Source organism: Schistocerca cancellata, chromosome 1 (assembly GCF_023864275.1).
Source record: "Schistocerca cancellata isolate TAMUIC-IGC-003103 chromosome 1, iqSchCanc2.1, whole genome shotgun sequence".
Lineage (NCBI taxonomy): Eukaryota > Metazoa > Arthropoda > Insecta > Orthoptera > Acrididae > Schistocerca > Schistocerca cancellata.
The window spans coordinates 75,003,686-75,027,802 of NC_064626.1; the positions used below are offsets into that span (position 1 = coordinate 75,003,686).

General features: G+C 46.0%; 1 pseudogene; it reads right to left on the reverse strand.

Annotated features, from left to right (window-relative positions):
• Positions 1–22,335: 22,335 nt before the first annotated feature.
• On the reverse strand, positions 22,336–22,453 carry LOC126097523 (5S ribosomal RNA; annotated as a pseudogene).
• Positions 22,454–24,117: the final 1,664 nt, after the last annotated feature.

Here is a 24,117-nt window from a genome sequence, read left to right on the forward strand (position 1 = left end):
ACTGTAGCTATGAACTGCAGCCCTGGAACTCCGTACTAGGACTGTCGTATGGTGCGTGTGGACGCCGCTTATCACACCGCGGAAGTCCATCTCAATGTCGGCGGCTTCGAAGTTGCTGACTGCCGGAGACTGTTGTGGTTGGCGGCGAACTCAAAGTGCCGCCCGGGGCGCCAATCTGTTTGAGCGGACCAGCGCCGGTTGCGTCTATTGGTGAGAACACAAGACCCTCATATCGTCCGACTAGTCCGTCTCGTCAGCTGAGTGCCTGGCTTGCACTGAGGAGGACTCGGGTTCAATTGCCGGTACTTTGACTATAAATTGCCTGTAAATTGTTAGTTTTAGGCCAATTTTTTTAATAATCGTATCTTTCTCCAGCACGTCTCAAAGCTCACTAAATAATTACAGCTGTGAAATACCTAGAAGAATGCATCCGGAGCTGCCTAGTAAAACGGCCACAAATCAATACACAGAACAGCAAAGATTCTGATGAAACAAGGCTTGCACATGGCATACAAAACAGGGAGCACACTCCAGTCACACTAACAACCACCAATAGAAAAACCAGACAAATATCAAGGAGCTTGGGTACACCAGTTAGAATGTCAGGATTGTAAATCAATGTATCTGGAGATCACGGGCAGAAATTTCAAAACATGGAAGCATGAAAATGGTCATTCTACCTTTGTTGAAAACCTAAAAGTGTAGGCACGAACCATTTAACATGAAACAGGATATGAAAATTACTACAAAAAATCAGTTACAATAGAAAACTCATAACATTACAGGAAAACTGTCACGTACGGATCCCTTACAGTTAACGAGAGTGTGATACATAACCAAATCAATACAAGTAACAACTGTCTGATCAACTAAAACAATACCAAATAGAGATGCAGAATATAATCAGACAAAATAATCACTTAATCTGCCCACCACAGACACTTTAGAAACTTCCATTTCCGATCCTCTACACTCAGACTTTCCGTCTTTTACCAGAACAGGTCCCAACACACACAATAACACGGACACAGTCCGCAGCTCGATGTCGTGCGGTAGCGTTCTCGCTTGCCACGCCCGAGTTCCCGGGTTCGATTCCCGGCGGGGTCAGGGATTTTCTCTACCTCGTGATGACTAGGTGTTGTGTGATGTCCTTAGGTTAGTTAGGTTTAAGTAGTTCTAAGTTCTAGGGGACTGATGACCATAGGTGTTAAGTCCCATAGTGCTCAGAGCCATTTGAACCATTTTGAACACGGACACACACATAACAAAATAAATGAAGATCCCAACAAAAGATGAATGAAAAACATACAGTGACAATACTATGTACCGGTACGGTAAACATACACAAGCAACACGCAGTGAAAGTGAAGTGCTCAATTCAAATGTCTTAGAAGGCGCCGAAAATCTGATATCCTGGTGTGCACAGGCTAACTAAGTTCAACTCTACAATGGCTCATATGCAATAATAACATAATATAATAGTAAGTAGAACCAAACAGTAAATTAACCTTCCGAAACTTGCGCACCAAAAGTGTTTCTTACCCAACAATACGAGAATAACAAAAAAAACTGTAATATAGTAACGTACCTGGTATCATTATGTAACGCATTATTATATAATAAAACAAACGTATATTAAAGGCCATTGAATATGCTTCATAAATAAAAGAAGCGAGGTTAGCACGGCACAAAACGAACAGACTTTCATTTAGTTGCATAGACGAATCACTTTTCCAAGAAGGAACTTTTCTTTACACAATTTCACCCAACATTTACATTGCGGGGCAGAGTAAATGTATAGAACAGCAAAGGAAATTCGTAAACCTGTGATGAAATTGAAACTAAGTTTTCGTTTATCATTCGTCGAAATTGGGTCCATCCTAACTGTGGAATGTGGTAACAAGTCTAGTTCAGGAGTAGGTCGAGTAGATACTACGATACGCACACAGATTATAAGGAATTTATTAAAACTTGTACATGGCAAATACTTAGCCTTGGAAACAAGTAGCGTTCACACAGATGACGTGAAACTGATGCTGTCGTTGACACTCATAACATTTAGCACTTCATTACAGAATGAAAGATTCACAATAGAGTTTAATTTTCTTTAAGGTAACATAAGTCCTGGGATATATCCTAATATCGTGTCCGACCTCCTTTTGTCCATAGTGAGGAGGTCCTCCAGGACGTAGAAAATGCCAGAAATACAACAATACGTGACACATATTTACAACTAAAACAAATAAGCTAATGTACCATTCCACAGGTCCCAAGTGGAATGATCCTCATTTTTTAATGAACTCAATATGAAAGAGTCATTTTACAGATACTAATCGACTGAATTTAAAATATAAAAGTTTTTTATTTATTTATAAGGTAATAAACATGTAATACAACTACTATAATACTTATTTACAATGAACACATTACTGCACTGAAATGCAGCAACTCGACGTGGCACGGACTCAACAACTTGCGTGCAGAAATGTTGAGCCATGCTGTCTCTATAGCCGTCCATCATTCCGGAAGTGTTGCCGGTGCAGGATTTTGTGGGTGAACTGACCTCTCAATTACGTCTCATAAATGTTCGATGGCCAAATAATTCTCTTGAATTGTCCAGATGTTCTTCAGACAAATCGTGAACAATTGTCGCCTGGTGACATGGTACATTGTCATCTAGATTAGATTAGATTAGATTTACTTTCATTCCAATTGATCCATAGTGACGAGGTCCTCCAGGATGTAGAACATGTCAGAAATACAACAATACATGACAAATACACTCCTGGAAATGGAAAAAAGAACACATTGACACCGGTGTGTCAGACCCACCATACTTGCTCCGGACACTGCGAGAGGGCTGTACAAGCAATGATCACACGCACGGCACAGCGGACACACCAGGAACCGCGGTGTTGGCCGTCGAATGGCGCTAGCTGCGCAGCATTTGTGCACCGCCGCCGTCAGTGTCAGCCAGTTTGCCGTGGCATACGGAGCTCCATCGCAGTCTTTAACACTGGTAGCATGCCGCGACAGCGTGGACGTGAACCGTATGTGCAGTTGACGGACTTTGGGCGAGGGCGTATAGTGGGCATGCGGGAGGCCGGGTGGACGTACCGCCGAATTGCTCAACACGTGGGGCGTGAGGTCTCCACAGTACATCGATGTTGTCGCCAGTGGTCGGCGGAAGGTGCACGTGCCCGTCGACCTGGGACCGGACCGCAGCGACGCACGGATGCACGCCAAGACCGTAGGATCCTACGCAGTGCCGTAGGGGACCGCACCGCCACTTCCCAGCAAATTAGGGACACTGTTGCTCCTGGGGTATCGGCGAGGACCATTCGCAACCGTCTCCATGAAGCTGGGCTACGGTCCCGCACACCGTTAGGCCGTCTTCCGCTCACGCCCCAACATCGTGCAGCCCGCCTCCAGTGGTGTCGCGACAGGCGTGAATGGAGGGACGAATGGAGACGTGTCGTCTTCAGCGATGAGAGTCGCTTCTGCCTTGGTGCCAATGATGGTCGTATGCGTGTTTGGCGCCGTGCAGGTGAGCGCCACAATCAGGACTGCATACGACCGAGGCACACAGGGCCAACACCCGGCATCATGGTGTGGGGAGCGATCTCCTACACTGGCCGTACACCACTGGTGATCGTCGAGGGGACACTGAATAGTGCACGGTACATCCAAACCGTCATCGAACCCATCGTTCTACCATTCCTAGACCGGCAAGGGAACTTGCTGTTCCAACAGGACAATGCACGTCCGCATGTATCCCGTGCCACCCAACGTGCTCTAGAAGGTGTAAGTCAACTACCCTGGCCAGCAAGATCTCCGGATCTGTCCCCCATTGAGCATGTTTGGGACTGGATGAAGCGTCGTCTCACGCGGTCTGCACGTCCAGCACGAACGCTGGTCCAACTGAGGCGCCAGGTGGAAATGGCATGGCAAGCCGTTCCACAGGACTACATACAGCATCTCTACGATCGTCTCCATGGGAGAATAGCAGCCTGCATTGCTGCGAAAGGTGGATATACACTGTACTAGTGCCGACATTGTGCATGCTCTGTTGCCTGTGTCTATGTGCCTGTGGTTCTGTCAGTGTGATCATGTGATCTATCTGACCCCAGGAATGTGTCAATAAAGTTTCCCCTTCCTGGGACAATGAATTCACGGTGTTCTTATTTCAATTTCCAGGAGTGTATTTACAACTAAAACAAATAAGCTAATGTACCATTCCACAGGTCCCAAGTGGAATGATCCTCATTTTCAATGAACTCTATATGAAAGAGTCATTTTACAAATACTAATCCACTGAATTTAAAATATAAAAGTTTTTTATTTACTTTTAAGGTAATAAACATGTAATACAACTACTATAATACTTATTTACAATGAACACATTGCTGCACTGAAATGGTGCACAAGTTAGATTGTACTTACACACACACACACACACACACACACACACACACACACACACACACAAGTCAGTTGGTTCCACTGAGAAATTCATCAATGGAGTTGGAGGAGTTGGCCACCAATAAATCCTTTAGGCTTCTCTTAAACTGAATTTCATTGGTTGTTAAGCTTTTTATGGCTGCTGGCAAGTTATTGAAAATGTGTGTTCCTCAATAATGCACACCTTTTTGTACAAGACTAAGTGACTTTAAATCCTTGTGAAGATTATTCTTATTTCTGGTATTGATTCCATGAATTCAGATGTTGGTTTGAAAAAGTGAAATCTTTTTAATGACAAATTTCATTAAGGAATAAATATATTGGGAAGCAGTAGTCCCTAAACAGGCTTCCGCAGGATGTTCTTAAGTTCACACCACATACAACTCTTACTGCACGTTTTTGTGCCCGGAAAGCTTCAGTTTGGCTTGATGAATTACCCCAAAAAATAATCCCATATGACATTGTGGAATGAAAGTGAGCACAGTATGCCAGATTTTTTATTTTTATATCCCCTATGTTTGACACAATTCGCATTGCAAATAGAGATTTGTTAAGACGCTTCAGCAGTTCTGTGGTGTGCTCCTCCCAGTTGAATTTATTATCAAGCTGTAATCCCAAGAATTTAACACTGTCCACTTCTTCTATCTTCTTGTCATCGTATGTTAGACATATACTTGTGGGATACCCCTTACAAGCTCTGAACTGCATGTAGTGTGTTTTTTCAAAGTTTAATGACAAAGAATTGGCTAGGAATCAGTGATTAATGTCCACAAATAATTTATTAACTGATGTTTCTAAGACTACACTTGATTTTCTATTTATTGCAATGTTTCTATCATCGGCAAAATAAAACAAACTTGGCAGCTGGTAACGTTACTGATGAAAGGTCATTGATATTCACACGAAAAAGTAATAGCCCCAAAATGGAACCTTGTGGGACCCCACATGTAATTAGTTCCCAGTTGGAAGATGCCTGACAGCTTGATACATGTCTCTTTCCTAATAACACCCTTTGTTTCCTACCAGAGATCGTTGTTTGGGAACATGAAGTCCATGAATGGCTGCAAATGGTCTCCAAGTAGTTCAGGAGGACCCAGTCCGTTACATGTAACACAGTCACACCATTATGGAGCCGCCACCAGCTTTCACAATCCCTTGTTGAAAACTTGGGTCAGTGGCTTGTGGGATCTGCGCCATACTCGAACCTTACTATCACATCCTACGAACTGAAATCGGGACTCTCACGAGCCAACGGTTCTCCAGTCGTCTAGGGCCCAACCGATATGCTCACGCTTCCAGGAGAGGCGCTGCAGGTGATGTCGTGCTGATAGCAAAGGCACTCACGTCGGTCGGCTCCTGCCATCGCCCATCAACCCCACATTTCACCGCACCTTCCTAACAGATAAGCTCGTCGTACGTCCTCGTCGTACGTCCCGCGTTGATTTCTGCTGTTGTTTCACGCAATATTGCTTTTCTGTAAGCACTAACAACTCTATGCAGAGACCGCTGCTCGCGGTCGTTAAGTGAAGACGTCTGTGGTGAAACATAATGTCTTTAATTTGGTATTCCCGGTGCACCCTTGACACTGTGGATCTCGGAATATTGAATTCCCTGACGATTTCCGAAATGGAATGGCCCATGCGCCTAGGTCCAACTACCATTCTGCGTTCAAAGTCTGTTAATTTCCGTCGTCCAGTCATAATTACGTCGGGATCTCTTCATATAAAGCACCTGACTACAAATGATAGCTCCGCCGACGTACTACCCTTTTACACCTTGTGTACGTGATACTACCGCCATATGTCTGTGTGTATATCGCTACCCCATTACTTTTTCCAGGCGGGAAGGAGCGCCTGGTCCCCGGCACGAATCCACCCGGCGGATTTGTGTCGAGGTCCGGTGAACCGGCCAGTCTGTGGATGGCTTTTAGGCTGTTTTCCATCTGCCTCGGCGAATGCTGGCTGGTTCCCCTTACTCCGCCTCAGTTACACTATGTCTGCGACTGCTGCGCAAACGAGTTCTCCACGTACGCGTACACCACCATTACTCTACCACGCAAACATAGGGGTTACACTCGTCTGGTGTGAGACATTCCCTGGGGGGGGGGGGGGGCGGGCACCGGGGGCCGAACCGCACAATAACCCTGGGTTCAGCGTGGGGTGGCGGAGGTGTGAAGTGGACTGCGGTAGTCGTCGTGGGGTTGTGGACCACTGCGGCTGCGGCGGGGACGGAGCCTCTCCGTCGTTTCTAGGTCGCCGGTTAACATACAATACAATACAATACCCCATTACTTTTGTTTCGTCAGTGTAATGTTCAGTATCACTGTTGCAGTTGCAAGCAGCCTGGTCTGTACTACGACAATACCGGCGTCGTAAGTGATTAAAATTGATCGCTGATTACACAGAGAGTGACCTGAGCGGTCCTGCACTCGGACATAAATAACTTTCCGGCTGTGACGGCGTAATAAAATACTTCGGGCCGTGCCTGTGCCGATGTCTCCGATTTGTTGTTGCGTTTCACAGGGATTCTCCCTACTTCTGGCGCCATCTTGAGGTACCAACTACGGCATGAGACTTCTTTCTGCGGACCAAACCACACTAACTTATTACCATTCCGATTCATCGCTTTCACGTGAGCATTCATTGGCTGTTTCAACGATTTTTCAGTCAAGTTTCGTTCAGTCTTAGGATACTGCATTATTAACAGTTTCTATAGACAGAAGACATTACCTGCAACTTGTATAAAAATCAGACAGCAACTGTAAGAGCCGGAAGTCTAGGAAGGAAGGCAGTAATTGAGAACGGAGTGAGATACGTTTGTAACCTGTCCCCCATGTTATTCAGTATGTACACTGAGCAGGGAATAAAGGAAACTAAGGGGAAATTTGGCAAAGGAACTGATGTTCAGGGAGAAAAGATATGGACTTTAAGGGATACCGATGACACTGCCATTCTGTCAGAGAAGGCCAGCTCTTGGGAGATCAGTTGAAGTAGTGTCTTGAAAAGCCACTAGAAGAGAAACATAAATAAAAGTTCAACAAGGCTAATGGAGCGTAGTCGAATTATGTCAAGTGTTGCTGAGGAAACTAGATTAGGAGACGAGGCACAGAAAGTAGGTAAGAGATATGCTGCTTGACCAACAAAATAAGTGACGATGGTGGAAGTAAATATCATATAACATGCAGACTGGGACTAGCAAGAAAACCTTTTGTGATTAAAGCAAATACGAGGGTGAATCAAATGAAAACCTCAAATTTGTAATAACAAATCGAAACTTCGCCGTTATCCTGCAAGTTGGTAAGCGTGCTACAAACAGTGTGCAGAATGGCCTGTAGGTGGCAGCATAGTGCATATGCACACATACCGTCGCAGTATCAGTATAAAGATGGCCACCCCACTTGAGACTTGCACGAGGGAAGAACAGCGTTCTTTTATTCGGTTTTTGCGTAGTGAAGGTGTGAAACCTTCACACGAATCGACGAATGAAGGTTCAGTACGGTGACGCTTGTTCGTCACAGCAACAAGTTTACAGATGGAGTAGGAATTTCGCAAATGGTGTGTGACTTCAGATGCTACTCGTCCATGTCAGGCACAACGAGTTGTGACTCCACAGAACATTGCAGCAGTTGAAGCCATAGTGAAGGAAAACCGCGGAGTGACACTGAATGACATTGCAGCATGTTTACAGATTAGTCATGGGTCAGCACACCACATTCTGCATGATGTGCTCCAGTTTCACAAAATGTCTGCAAGATGGGTGCCACGGCAGCTGACTCCTGAAATGAGAGGACGACGTGTTGATGCTTGTGAAGAACGTCTTCGGCGCTTTGAACGAGAAGGAGATGGCTTCCTTGCAAGAATCGTTATTGGGGACGAAACCTGGGTTCACTTCCACCAATCGGAAACGAAGAGAGCGAACAAAGAATGGCGCCACTCCTCATCACCAAAACCAAAGAAGTTTCAAACAAAACCATCAGCAGTGAAGGTTATGCTGACTCTCTTTTGGGACGAAAAAGGCGTCATTTTGGAACATTACATGCCTAGAGGGACCACTGTCACCAGTGCATCATACACAGATCTCCTAAAAAATCGTTTGCGGCCTGCAATCAAATCAAAGTGACGTGGATTGCTGTCAGCAGGTGTCCTTTTGCAACGACAATGCAAGGCCCCACACTGCTTGTACAACAGTTGCAACAATCACAAACCTGCATTTTGAGTGTCTTCCTCATCCACCATACTCACTAGAATTTGCTCTAAGTGATTTTCATATGTTTGGACCACTCAAAGACGCAATGGGAGGAAAGAAGATCCGTTCTGATGAAGAGGTACGCCACGCGATGCGTGAGTGGTTGTGCGTACTAGCAAAAGAATTTTTTTCTAAAGGAATTTATGCACTTTGTTAAAGCTGGAGGACTTGAATTGAGCGTGGGGGAGATTATGTTGAAAAGTGATACAGCTTTGTACTACTTCTGCACAGTAAATAACATTTTTAAAAATATTTAAGGTTTTCATTTGACTCATCCTCATATGTTAAATCGAGGCTTGTTCTAGTGTTGATAGCATTACATTAATATTCAACTGATGACTTGCTAGGTCCAACACGATGAGGATTTTATGTTGGGGTCCTCTCCCTTAGCCTTTGAAGATCCCTCTTCTCCACAAGGCTGTGGGGTCTTCTTCTAACTAACCCCAGGGAGGATGGGTTGCCACTTCTGCCGTCTCTGCAGTTCGGAAGGTCTCCTTCTCTGCCAAAGGCGCCGTTGTGGCCTTCATCCTCAGCTGTGGGCATGGGTTCCACACTACACGCTGAGAAACTGAGACCGTGTCTGAAGTTAGCCATCCCTTTACACCGACCTACTGATGTGAAGGATTCCCAACCCAGTACTGCAGATGCGCCAGACAAGAATTACTCAAGTCAAGGGTAGGGAACGTGACCTTATCTCCCCTGAGCTGGGTTGATGGTTGCTTCCGATGCCATAACCAAGCAACAAGAAGCAGCAGTGGAACAACAGACTTCGTTTTTACACTACGACAGCTAATGGAAAAGTTTGGGGAAAAAGGTTAAGAGTTCATAATGGTGTTCTTGGTTTTCGAGAAAGCATATGACAGTGTGCCAAACGGTAAGATCTGGGAGTGTTTAGAAAACAAATGGTTCCAAAACCTCTAAAAAATGGCTCTGAGGACTATGGGACTTAACATCTATGGTCATCAGTCCCCTAGAACTTAGAACTACTTAAACACATCACACAACACCCAGTCATCACGAGGCAGAGAAAATCCCTGACCCCGCCTGGAATCGAACCCGGGAACACGGGCGCGGGAAGCGCGAACGCTACCGCACGACCACGAGTTGCGGACTCCAAACCCTCTAACAAGGAAGGTGCAAACGCCTTATGAAGGGTGCATAAGTTGTGTACAAATGCGTAGTAGCATATCGGTTCAGGACAGAGGAATGCAACAGAGTTGTGTACTATCCCTATTATCTTTTATTGCACTTACGGACGTGATTATATAGGAAATAAAGGAAATAGGAAATGGTGATCTCAATGCTTTAGTTTTTACTGATGATGTAGCTATTTGGGAAGAAACGGAACCAGAGGAACACGGAAGATTAGATGAATGGAACTCCAAGTTTAAAGAGTACCAGCTGACATTAAGCAAGGGCAAAACTGCAGCAATGACTATGAGCAGGACACCTGCTAGTTGGAGAGAAAATTGAATGTGTGGAAGTTTTCAGTTACCGGGGATGTGCAATATCAAGGAAAGGAAGTGCCAAACTAAAAGTAGACAATAGGAGAACAAGGACATAATATTTTTTTCAGCAAGTGTAGAACTCCGTTTGGAACAAGTGAGTTCCTGTGAGAACCAACCAGACCATGTTTAAAACGTATCTCTTGCCGATTATGACATACAGCTTGGAGTAGTGTGTAATTAACAGGGCACGTTTAAGCAAGCTACAAGAATGCGAAATGACGTTTTTGCTACCACTCTTGCAGCAGACTGCAACAGATAAAATTAGCAATGAAGACATCAGAGGACACGCGCAAGTGGATCTGTGAATGACTGAGAAACTGAGTACTGCATGCCTCAAATGGTTTGGACATAAGAGAATGAAGAATATCCTCCTGCCAAACAATACTTGGATAGAAATGTACAGGGAAAGGACCTATAGAAAGACACAGAAAAAGATAGCTGGGTCAGGTTAAGGAAGATCTGAAGACTAAAGGAGAAAACGGGAAAACAATATCGAGACAAGAAGCATATCAAAACAGATCAAAATGAAGGCAAATTCTTCATGAATACACTACGCAGCTCGCTGGAAGGATACGAAGATGATGATGATAATGATGATGATGTTAACATCGAATACATATTTAAGTTTTAGGATGTCTTTTCTGAAAGTATTTGTCTGGAGTAAAGCCTTATATGGAAATGAAATCTCTCGCCCAACTACGAGTCCCAGACGTATGGAAAAAAGCACAGATGACTCCTGTACATAAACAAAGGAAGAAGTATTGACCTGCATAATTACAAATAAATATCCTTAACATTGGTTTAGTGCAGAATTCTTTAACACGTTCTGAGTTCGAACATAATACATTTCCTTGAGACAAAACGCTTCTGCCCACAAGTCAGCACGTGCAAAACTGAACTTGTCCTTTTCTCACATGATATGCAAAACATGGATGGAGGGCAACAAGATGATTCCATATTCCTAGCTTTCCAGAGAGCATTTGACACGGTGGCCCACTGCAGACTGTTGACGAAGATCCGAGCATATCGCTCAGGTTCCGAGATATACACTCCTGGAAATGGAAGAAAGAACACATTGACACTGGTGTGTCAGACCCACCATACTTGCTCCGGACACTGCGAGAGGACTGTACAAGCAATGATCACACGCACGGCACAGCGGACACACCAGGAACCGCGGTGTTGGCCGTCGAATGGCGCTAGCTGCGCAGCATTTGTGCACCGCCGCCGTCAGTGTCAGCCAGTTTGCCGTGGCATACGGAGCTCCATCGCAGTCTTTAACACTGGTAGCATGCCGCGACAGCGTGGACGTGAACCGTATGTGCAGTTGACGGACTTTGAGCGAGGGCGTATAGTGGGCATGCGGGAGGCCGGGTGGACGTACCGCCGAATTGCTCAACACGTGGGGCGTGAACAGTACATCGATGTTGTCGCCAGTGGTCGGCGGAAGGTGCACGTGCCCGTCGACCTGGGACCGGACCACAGCGACGCACGGATGCACGCCAAGACCGTAGGATCCTACGCAGTGCCGTAGGGGACCGCACCGCCACTTCCCAGCAAATTAGGGACACTGTTGCTCCTGGGGTATCGGCGAGGACCATTCGCAACCGTCTCCATGAAGCTGGGCTACGGTCCCGCACACCGTTAGGCCGTCTTCCGCTCACGCCCCAACATCGTGCAGCCCGCCTCCAGTGGTGTCGCGACAGGCGTGAATGGAGGGACGAATGGAGACGTGTCGTCTTCAGCGATGAGAGTCGCTTCTGCCTTGGTGCCAATGATGGTCGTATGCGTGTTTGGCGCCGTGCAGGTGAGCGCCACAATCAGGACTGCATACGACCGAGGCACACAGGGCCAACACCCGGCATCATGGTGTGGGGAGCGATCTCCTACACTGGCCGTACACCACTGGTGATCGTCGAGGGGACACTGAATAGTGCACGGTACATCCAAACCGTCATCGAACCCATCGTTCTACCATTCCTAGACCGGCAAGGGAACTTGCTGTTCTAACAGGACAATGCACGTCCGCATGTATCCCGTGCCATCCAACGTGCTCTAGAAGGTGTAAGTCAACTACCCTGGCCAGCAAGATCTCCGGATCTGTCCCCCATTGAGCATGTTTGGGACTGGATGAAGCGTCGTCTCACGCGGTCTGCACGTCCAGCACGAACGCTGGTCCAACTGAGGCGCCAGGTGGAAATGGCATGGCAAGCCGTTCCACAGGACTACATCCAGCATCTCCACGATCGTCTCCATGGGAGAATAGCAGCCTGCATTGCTGCGAAAGGTGGATATACACTGTACTAGTGCCGACATTGTGCATGCTCTGTTGCCTGTGTCTATGTGCCTGTGGTTCTGTCAGTGTGATCATGTGATGTATCTGACCCCAGGAATGTGTCAATAAAGTTTCCCCTTCCTGGGACAATGAATTCACGGTGTTCTTATTTCATATTCCTGGAGTGTATGAAGTGCTAGCAGACTTTTGAAGTAATAGAATTCAGTACGTGGTCCGTGACGGCGATTTTTCAGCAGAGACAAGGATATCGTCAGGAGTCCCCAGGGAAATGTGATAACTCCTACCGAACAGGTATCGGAAGACCCAATGGTACCGACCGAAGCCGTATCATTCTCAGCCGATAGGCGCCACTCGATGCGGATACGGTGGGGCATGTGGGCAGCATACCACCACCCTGCTGGTCGTTGTCAGTTTTCGTGACCAAAGCCGCTACTTCTCAATCTAGTAGCTCCTCAACTGGCTTCGCAATGGCTGAGTACACCCCGCTTGCCAACAGCGCTCAGCGGTTACCCATCCGAGTGCTAGCCAAGCCCAACAGCGCTTAACTTCGGTGATCTGACAGGAACCGGTGTTGTCACTACGGCAAGGCCCTTGGTGAAGGACCACTTTTATTCTCTATATTCACTACTGGCCATTAAAATTGCTACACCACGAAGACGACGTGCTACAGACGCGAAATTTAACCGATAGGAAGAAGATGCTGTGGTATGCAAATGATAAGCTTTTCAGAGCATTGGCACAAGGTTGGCGCCGGTGGCGACACCTAGAAAGTGCTGACATGAGGGAAGTTTCCAACCGATTTCTCATACACAAACAGCAGTTGACCGACGTTGCCTGGTGAAACGTTGTTGTGATGCCTCTTGTAAGGAGGACTAATGAGTACCATCACGTTTCCGACTTTGATAAAGGTCGGATTGTAGCCTATCGCGATTGCCGTTTATCGTATCTCGACATTGCTGCTCACGTTGGTCGAGATCCAATGACTGTTAGCAGAATACGGAATCGGTGGGTTCAGGAGGGTAATACGGAACGCCTTGCTGGATCCCAAACGTCTCGTATCACTAGCAGTCGAGATGACAGGCATCGTATCCGCATGGCTGTAACGGATCGTGCAGCCACGTGTCGATTCCTGTGTCAACAGATGGGGTCGTTTGCGAGGCACCAAACATCTGCACGAAAAGTTCGACGACGTTTGCAGCAGCATGGACTATCAGCTCGGAGACTGTGGCTGCGGTTACCCTTGACGCTGCATCACAGACAGGAGCGCCTGCGATGGTGTACTCAACGACGAACCTGGGTGCACGAATGGGAAAACGTCATTTTTTCGGATGAATCCAGGTTCTGTTTACAGCATCATGTTGGTCGCATCCGTGTTTGGTAACATCGCGGTGAACGCACTTTGGAAGCGTGTCTTCGTCATCGCCATACTGGCGTATCACCCGGCGTGACGGTATGGGGTGCCATTGGTTACACGTCTCGGTTACCTCTTGTTTCCATTGACGGCATATTGAACAGTGGACGTTACATTTCAGATGTGTTACGACCTGTGGCTCTACCCTTCATTCGATCCCTGCGAAACCCTACATTTCAGCAAGATAATGCACGACCGCATGTTGCAGGTCCTGTACAGGCCTTTCTGGGTACAGAAAATGTTCGACTGCTGCGCCGGCCGGCACATTCTCCAGATGTCTCACCAACTGAAAACGTCTGGTCAATGGTGGCCGGGCAACTGGCTCGTCACAATATGCCAGTGTCTACTCTTGATGAACTGTGGTATCGTGTTGAAGCTGCATGGGCAGCTGTACCTGTACACGCCATCCAAGCTCTGTTTGACTCAATGCAGAGTCGTATCGAGACTGTTATTACGGCCAGAGGTGGTTGTCCTGGGTACTGATTTCTCAGGGTCTGTGCACGCAAATTGCGTGAAAATGTAATCAAATGTCAGTTCTAGTAAAATATATTTGTCCAACGAATACCCGTTTATCATCTGAATTTCTTCTTGGTGTAGCAATTTTAATGGACAGTAGTGTACATAAATGTTGACTGAATAGGTGAGCAGCAATTTACAGCCGCTTACTGATGGCGCTATTGTGTAGGGGACGGTGTTGTCGAGTGATCGTAAAAACATACAAGATGATTTAGCCAAAATTTCTGGTTGGTGTGATGAATGGCAGCTTGCTCTAAATATAGAAAAATGTAAGTTAATGCGAATGAGTAGGAAAAACAGTCCGGTAACGTTAGAATATGACACCAGTAGAGTGCAGCTTGACACAGTCAATTCGGTTAAACGTCTAGACCTAACGCTGCAAAGCTACATGAAATGGAATGACCACGCCGGGTTGGTAGTAGGGAGAGCGAATGTCCGACTTCGTTTTATTGGGAGAATTTTGGGAAAATGTAGCTTATCCATAAAGAAGACTGCGTGTAGAGGGCTAGTTTTTGAGTAATGTTCGAGTGTTTGGGATCCGCAGCAGGTGGCATTAAAGGAAGAAATTGAAGCAACTCAGAGGCGGGCTGCTAGATTTGTTGCCAGTGGGTTCGATCAGCTCGCAAGTATTACGGAAATGTTTCATGAACTCGAGGGAAGACGACGCTCTTGCCACAAGGCACTACAGAGCAAATGTAGAGACCGGCGTTTGAGGCCGACAGGATAACGATTCTACCGTCGTCGCTGTACATTTCGCGTAAGGATCATGAACATCTACATCTACGTGATTACTCCGCTATTCACAATAAAGTGCCTGGCAGAGGGTTCTGTGAACCACCTTCAAGCTGTCTCTCTACCGTTCCACTCTCGAACGGCACGCGGGAATAACGAGCACTCAAATTTTTCTGTGCGAGCCCTGATTTCTCTTATTTTATCGCGATGATCATTTCTCCCTATCTATGTGGGTGCCAACAGCATTTTTTCGCAATCGGTGGAGAAAACTGGCGATTGAAATTTCATGAGAAGATCCCGCCGCAACAAAAAACGCCTTTGTTTCAATGATTGCCACTCCAATTCACGTATCATGTTTGTGACACTATCTCCCCCATTTCGCGATAATACAAAAGGATCTGCCCTTCTTTGTACTTTTTCAATGTCATCCGTCAGTCCCACCTGATGCGGATCCCACACGGCACAGCAATACTCCAGAATAGGGCGGACAAGCGTGGTGTAAGCAATCTCTTTAGTAGACCTGTTGCACCTTCTAAGTGTTCTTCCAATGAATCGCAGTCTTTGGTTTGCTCTACCCACAATATTATCTATGTGATCGTTCCAATTTAGGTTATTTGTAATTGTAATCGCTAAGTATTTAGCTGAATTTACAGCCTACACATTTGTGTGACTTACCGCGTAATCGAAATTTAGCTGATTTCTTTTAGTACTCATGTGAATAACTTCACACTTTTCCTTATTCAGGGTCAATTGCCACTTTTCGCACCATACTGATTTCTTATCTAAATCATTTTGCAAGTCGTTTTGATCATCTGATGACTTTACAAGACGATAAATGACAGCATCATCTGCAAACAGTCTAAGACGGCTACTCAGATTGTCTCCTATGTCGTTAATATAGATCAGGAATAATAGTTTGGTTAGAAGACGCTTGTGAGGAACGGTGTCGAAAGCCTTCTGGAAATCTAAAAATATGGAATCAATTTGACAACCCCTGTCGATAGCACTTATTACTTCATGAGTATAAAGAGCTAGTTGTGTTTCACAAGTACGATATTTTCTGAAGATAAGATTAAAGGGATTGGGGCTCGTACGGAAGCTTTTAGACAGTCGGTTTTCTCTCGCTCCATTTGCGAGTGGAACAGGAGCGGCGCTAACCGAGTGACCAAGACACGTGGTTGGTGACTGGAGCATCCGTGTTTGGTTCTTACATGGATACTGCATTTGTAAGGAAGGCAGGTGGTCGACTTCGGTTTATTGGGAGAATTTTTGGAAAGTGTGATTCATCTGTAAAGGTGACTGGTTATATGACGCTAGTGCTACCTATTCTTGAGTATTGCTCGGCTGTTTGGCATTTGTAGCAGGTCAGATTTAGGACGACATCGAAGCAGTTCAGAGGCGGGCTGCTAGGTTTGTTACTGGTAGGTTCGAACAACACGCAGGTGTTACGTAGATGCTTCGGGAACCGCAATGGGAAACCTTGGAGGGAAGGCAGTGTTGGTTTCAGTAACACAATCGGGTACATTAGTGACCCGGCGTTTGAAGCTGACTGCAGAACGATTCTACTGCCGCCAACGTACAGGTGCGTAAGGATCACGAAGAAAAGACGCGAGAAATTAGGGCTCATACAGAGCATGCAGACAGATGTTTTTCGGTCGTTCTGTTTGCGAATGGAACACGAGGGGAAATGACTGGTGGTGGTACAAAGTACCCACCGCCGTGCAGCGTACGGTGATTTGCGGGTTGTGTATGTACGAGGGCAGTTCAATAAGTAACGCAACACATTTTTTTTCTGAAACAGGGGTTGTTTTATTCAGCATTGAAATACACCAGGTTATTCCCCAATCTTTTAGCTACACAACACTATTTTTCAACGTAATCTCCATTCAATGCTACGGCCTTACGCCACCTTGAAATGAGGGCCTGTATGCCTGCACGGTACCATTCTACTGGTCGATGTCGGAGCCAACGTCGTACTGCATCAATAACTTCTTCATCATCCACGTAGTGCCTCCCACGGATTGCGTCCTTCATTGGGCCAAACATATGGAAATCCGACGGTGCGAGATCGGGGCTGTAGGGTGCATGAGGAAGAACAGTCCACTGAAGTTTTGTGAGCTCCTCTCGGGTGCGAAGACTTGTGTGAGGTCTTGCGTTGTCATGAAGAAGGAGAAGTTCGTTCAGATTTTTGTGCCTACAAACATGCTGAAGTCGTTTCTTCAATTTCTGAAGAGTAGCACAATACACTTCAGAGTTCTGCAAGCGCCTATGAATATCTGAGATGCCCTGGTTTTCCGCCAAAAGAAACTCGATCACTGCCCGTTGTTTGCAACGCACATCCGTTACAGACGCCATTTTAACAGCTCCGTACAGCGCTGCCACCTGTCGGAAGTCAATGAAACTATACGAGACGAAGCGGGAATGTTTGAAAATATTCCACAAGAAATGTCCGGTTTTTTCAACCAAAATTGGCCGAGAAAAAAAATGTATTGCATTACTTATTGAACTGCCCTCGTAGATGTAGATCTAGAAACGTTTATGATGAACGCAAGAGAAAGGAGAGGAGGTTTATAAATGTGGTGGGGCAGAAGAACGCTGGAGATAAGTACGGAGGTGAGTCAAATGAAAACCTGAAATATTTTTTTAAATATTATTTATTGTGCAGAAGTGGTACATAGCTGTATCACTTTTCAACATAATCTCCCCCACGCTCAGTGCAAGTCATACAGCGCTTACAAAGTGCATAAATTCCTTTAGAAAAAAATTCATTTGTTAGTCCGCGCAACCACTCATGCACCGCGTGGCGTACCTCTTCATCAGAACGGAACTTCTTTCCTCCCATTACGTCTTTGAGTGGTCCAAACATATGAAAAATCACATGGGGCACGTTCTGGTGAGTACGGTGGATGAGGAAGACACTCAAAATGCGGGTCTGTGATTGTTGCAACTGTTGTACGGGCGGTGCGGGGCCTTGCATTGTCATGTTACAAAAGGACACCTGCTGACAGCAATCCACGTCGCTTTGATTTGATTGCAGGCCGCAGATGATTTTTTAGGATATCTGTGTATGATTCACTGGTGACAGTGGTCCCTCTAGGCATGTAATGCTTCGAAATGACGCCTTTTTCGTCGCAAAAGAGAGTCAACATAACCTTCCCTGCTGATGGTTCTGTTCGAAACTTCTTTGGATTTGGTGAAGAGGAATGGCGCCATTCCTTGCTCGCTCTCTTCGTTTCCAGTTGGTGGAAGTGAACCCAGGTTTCGTCTCCAGTAACGATTCTTGCAAGGAAGCCATCACCTTCTCGTTCAAAGTGCGCGAAGAAGTTCTTCACAAGCATCGACACGTCGTTCTCTCATTTCAGGAGTCAGCTGCTGCCGTGACACTCAACTTGCAGACACTTTGTGAAACTGGAGCACATCATGCACAGTGTGGTGTGCTGACCCATGACTAATCTGTAACATGCTGCAATGTCATTCAGTGTCACTCCGCGGTTTTCCTTCACTATGGCTTCAACTGCTGCAATGTTCTGTGGAGTCACAACTCGTTGTGCCTGACCTGGACGAGGAGCATCTTCCACTGAAGTCACACCATTTGTGAACGTCCTACTCCATTCGTAGACTTGCTGCTGTGACAAACATGCATCACCGTACTGAACCTTCATTCGTCGATGAATTTCAATAGGTTTCACACCTTCACTACGCAAAAACACAATAACAAAACGCTGTTCTTCCGTGTTGCAAGTCGCAAGTGGGGCGGCCATCTTTATACTGATACTGCGACGGTATGTTTGCATTTTCACTACGCTGCCAGGGGATTCTGCACGCTGTTTGTAGCACGCTTACCAACTTACAGGATAACGGCGCGAAATTTCGATTTGTTATTACAAGTTTAAGATTTTCATTTGACTCACCCTCGTAGATGCAATAACTAATAGAGAGATACTGTCACGAATGGGTTAGGGAGGGGCGGGGGGGCGGTGTGGAGTAAATGTGGAATAACCTGAATAAAAGACGCATCAAGGCAGAAAAGTATGGGGCGGTGGGGAAGGGAGGAGAGATTGTGGAGGCAGACCATAGCTTGACTACAGTACGCAAGTTGAATTGATATAGCGTCCATTAGTTACTTATACACAGGATTGTGGAGGCAGACCATAGCTTGACTACAGTACGCAAGTTGAATTGATATAGCGTCCATTAGTTACTTATACACAGGAAGCGACAGAGTCTAGTCTGGAGAGAATTCGTAACTGTCTAAATGTAAGAACATGTCTTCAGCAAATTATAAACTAAAACCCGATTTTTAATTCGTACTTGTTATTAGTCTGTGTAGCACCTTCTCAACTTTTCGTTTTGTGCAGTCTTCAGTCTCGATTAATGCAGAGTTGTGTCCTGCGCTATCGCGGCCCTGCCCTTTGGTGAAACCGTAATGCGCACGGGCGTGAATCGATGTCACCGGTGTCGGGTCGACAGGTGCGCTGCCCCGTATGCCATGCGGGCTTGTATGGCGTTCGCCGAAGTACGAGCGTGCTGGAAGAAAAGCTCAACCGTAACAAGAACACACACTGTCGCCTATGGCAATTTCCGGAATCATACCGGCGTTTCATGTAGAAAGTTAAACACTGCTACTTTTTTTTTTGGACTCTGTTTTTTTTTATTAACAACAATATTAATTATACATATTTAGCCCACCTCCTAACATGATTAGTGGGCCATAATTATTACATAAGTCTGAAAAATATTTTTGCAGCTAATATTACAATTAGTGTTTGTGAGCTACTTTTAAGTTCCTTAGCTAGTGTTGAATTCCTACAGTAACAATGAACACTTTAATTTACCTACAATTTGTATTAGTGAACTACTACTTTTTAAGTTCCTGAGCTGGTGTTAATTTCCTACGGTAGCAATGGGCAGTTTAATTTTACCTACTTCTAACCTAGAAATGACTACTAACTGCACCGTCACAGGTGTGCCAGTAAGTACAAACCTACTTGGAGTGGCCAGGCTCCCCGAGCTAACCCCGAGGAGCGTGCCCCTGGCACTGGGCCGGCCGAGGTTAGTAATCGCTGCAGCTTCCTATGTTAGTATTCTAATCTAAGTCCTACTCTACTAACTTAACCTACGTCATAATTGGTGCTTTGTCATAATCGGTGTGATTGATCCCATCCCCCTAATCCCGTACGTGGCGGTTTCCAACTGATAGAAGTCGGCCATTCCACGCACAGGCGGTATGGGATTGGGATCAGGTCTTAATCGGTTGGTTGGTTGAGAATTTGGTATTTACTCTTGATCCCTTAAGTACTCTATTAAAACTTTTCGTGATACCTCTTCTGCCAGAGCATTCAAGGTATGAAAAGTGTCTTCTTGTCTTAGAAGGTCGTATGTCTCGTTGTGTGGAAGTCTGTCTCTATATGTTGTCGCCACGTCGTTGAAGAGAGGGCACTCGAAAACCACATGTTCGGGAGTTCCTTCCGCCGCGCCACAGTCACACTCGGAGGTTGCCTTGCCTTTTTGCGTTAAAGTACGCGCATCGGCGCAGAGCCGGCTGCAGGGATTTTGTCGCACCTTGCGAAAATTTCAAATACCGCCCGCGCTCCTCCCTACAATTTGCGACATAGTCAAAATTTTTCACAAAATCATTCATTCATGACCTGTTATTTTCACACATCACACGTCTTTTTTTTTATGTGAGCACTTATCTAAGACAAGAGCCAGGTGTGGCACACCCGTCGATGAAAAGGAAGTGAAACGTTTACAGTGAAATACAGTACATTTTTAGTTATAAATCCAAAATTAAGTTACATCACCCGCAGACTAAAACTAAAACTAAAATCTGTTCGATTTTTCTCGTTCCCTGAGCAGTGGGGAGCATTCGGTGCCAAGGGAGAAACACCGTGACCGCTGCGGGTAGAATAACAGTCGTGGAGTAGAGGCGAGAAGTGTTCTCGCAGCGCTTTCTACGCTCAAGGGTTGCGCTTCGTACCGATTGCTTGATCTGGTGTAAATGACACGTGGGTGATACAGGTTTCGTGAAAACTCGTATTTACATAGACGTTTATCTTCACATGCGGTACTTATACAGGGCTATTACAAATGATTGAAGCGATTTCACAGCTCTACAATAACTTTACCACTTGAGATATTTTCACAATGCTTTGCACACACATACAAAAACTCAAAAAGTTTTTTTAGGCATTCACAAATGTTCGATATGTGCCACTTTAGTGATTCGGCAGACATCAAGACGATATCAAGTTCCTCCCACACTCGGCGCAGCATGTCCCCATCAATGAGTTCGAAACGGTAAGGCTTCTACTTTAGCCTTTCCCGTAAGATTTTCCAAACCGTCGGCTGTGGTACGTTTAGCTCCCTGCTTGCTTTATTCGTCGACTTCCGCGGGCTACGCGTGAAACTTGCCCGCACGCGTTCAACCGTTTCTTCGCTCACTGCAGGCCGACCCGTTGATTTCCCCTTACAGAGGCATCCAGAAGCTTTAAACTGCGCATACCATCGCCGAATGGAGTTAGCAGTTGGTGGATCTTTGTTGAACTTCGTCCTGAAGTGTCGTTGCACTGTTATGACTGACTGATGTGAGTGCATTTCAAGCACTACATATGCTTTCTCGGCTCCTATCGCCATTTTGTCTCACTGCGCTCTCGAGCGCTCTGGCGGCAGGAACCTGAAACTTTATGAGTTTTTCTACGTATCTGTAGTGTGTCGTGACCATATGTCAATGAATGGAGCTACAGAGAATTTATGAAATCGCTTCAATCATTTGTAATAGCCGTGTACTTATCAAGCTACAAGGACAAAGAAACAAACGCACACCTGAACTGCGCACTGAACGGCTGTTAACTGCAGCGCTGAACAGTGGTACATCGCATACTATGGTAGAAGTTGCAAAAGACACGAAACGTTCCGAATTAAGGCAACGGATTCAGAGTATCAAAGAACAAGAAAACTCCTCCCGAACAGACCATGAAGGCCAAACGGTAACTGACCGGCCGCCGTGTCATCCTCACCCATAGGCGTCGTTGGATGCGGATATGGAGGGGCATGTGGTCAGTACACCGCTCTCCCGGCCGTATGTCACTTTCCGAGAGCGGAGCCGCTACTTCTCTATCAAGTAGCTCCTCAGTTTGCCTCACAAGGGCTGAGTGCATCCCGCTAGCCAGCAGCGCTCGGCAGACTAGATGGTCACCCATCCAAGTGCTAGCCCAGCCCGACAGCGCTTAACTTCGGTGATCTGACGGGAACCGGTGTTACCAGTGCGGCAAGGCCATTGGCAAAGAACAAGATAAAGTGACCCAGAAAAAGTAGCCTTTCTGGCCGTTAGACAAAACACATGTAGGCCTACGCTACAGCAGGTCTTTATTAAGAAAATGAATGAAAAAGCACCACATACGTAAAAACCTCAAAGTTAATAATAAACACACGTTTACCTTATACACGGTTTAGTAACATGAATGTGATCACTGCCCGTGTTCGACGTCGCGTGCAATAGCCACTGGTGCACGTCAGGTGGTAGCCACAAGCAGTGGAGATTATACAGGGTGATTCAAAAAGAATACCACAACTTTAAAAATGTGTATTTAATGAAAGAAACATAATATAACCTTCTGTTATACATCATTACAAAGAGTATTTAAAAAAGTTTCTTTTCACTCAAAAACAAGTTCAGAGATGTTCAATATGGCCCCCTCCAGACACTCGAGCAGTATCAACCCGATACTCCAACTCGTTCCACACTCTCTGTAGCATATCAGGCGTAACAGTTTGGATAGCTGCTGTTATTTCTCGTTTCAAATCATCAATGGTGGCTGGGAGAGATGGCCGAAACACCATATCCTTAACATACCCCCATAAGAAAAAATCGCAGGGGGTAAGATCAGGGCTTCTTGGAGGCCAGTGATGAAGTGCTCTGTCACGGGCTGCCTGGCGGCCGATCCATCGCCTCGGGTAGTTGACGTTCAGGTAGTTACGGACAGATAAGTGCCAATGTGGTGGCGCTCCATCCTGCTGAAATGTATGAATTGTTGTGCTTCTTGTTCGAGCTGAGGCTGCGAACAAATGCTTGCTGGATGCGTGCTACATTTTCATCACTCGTTCTCGGCCGTCCAGAACTTTTCCCTTTGCACAAACACCCATTCTCTGTAAACTGTTTATACCAACGTTTAATACACCACCTATCAGGAGGTTTAACACCATACTTCGTTCGAAATGCACGCTGAACAACTGTCGTCGATTCACTTCTGCCGCACTCAATAACACAAAAAGCTTTCTGTTGAGCGGTCGCCATCTTAGCATCAACTGACGCTGACGCCTAGTCAACAGCGCCTCAAGCGAACAAACGTACAACTAAATGAAACTTTATAGCTACCTTAATTCGCCGACAGATAGTGCTTAGCTCTGCCTTTTGTCGTTGCAGAGTTTTAAATTCCTAAAGTTGTGGTATTCTTTTTGAATCACCCTGTATAAAGCGTGTCGGGGGGACGCGGAAAACAGTGCAGTAGTTGTCGTAATGCGGAAACGGTGCGATTTATTTGACGTCCAAAAGGGCATGATCATTGGCTTTCAGGCCAAGGATGGAAACATTTTCGAAACTTCTAAATTTGTAAATCGTTCACATCATGCCGTGGTTGAAGTATACCATGTATGGTAAAATGGTACTATCCAAAACCAGCATCGAGGCAACTATGGTACACCACAGGCCATAGACTACAGGAGAGGGCGGGGGGGGGGGGGGGGCGGGGACGATGACTGTGAAGATGATGTGTACTAGTGAATAGATGTGCTGCTGTTGAGCAATTGACCGCCCAGGTGAACCAAGAGGCTACAGGCAGTGGCTCTTCCATGATCGTTGAGCGAACGTTGGTACGTATGAGCCTCTGCGGCAGATGCCTTGTTCATGCGCCCATATTGGTTGCCGTTCATTGGCGAAAAAAGCTAGA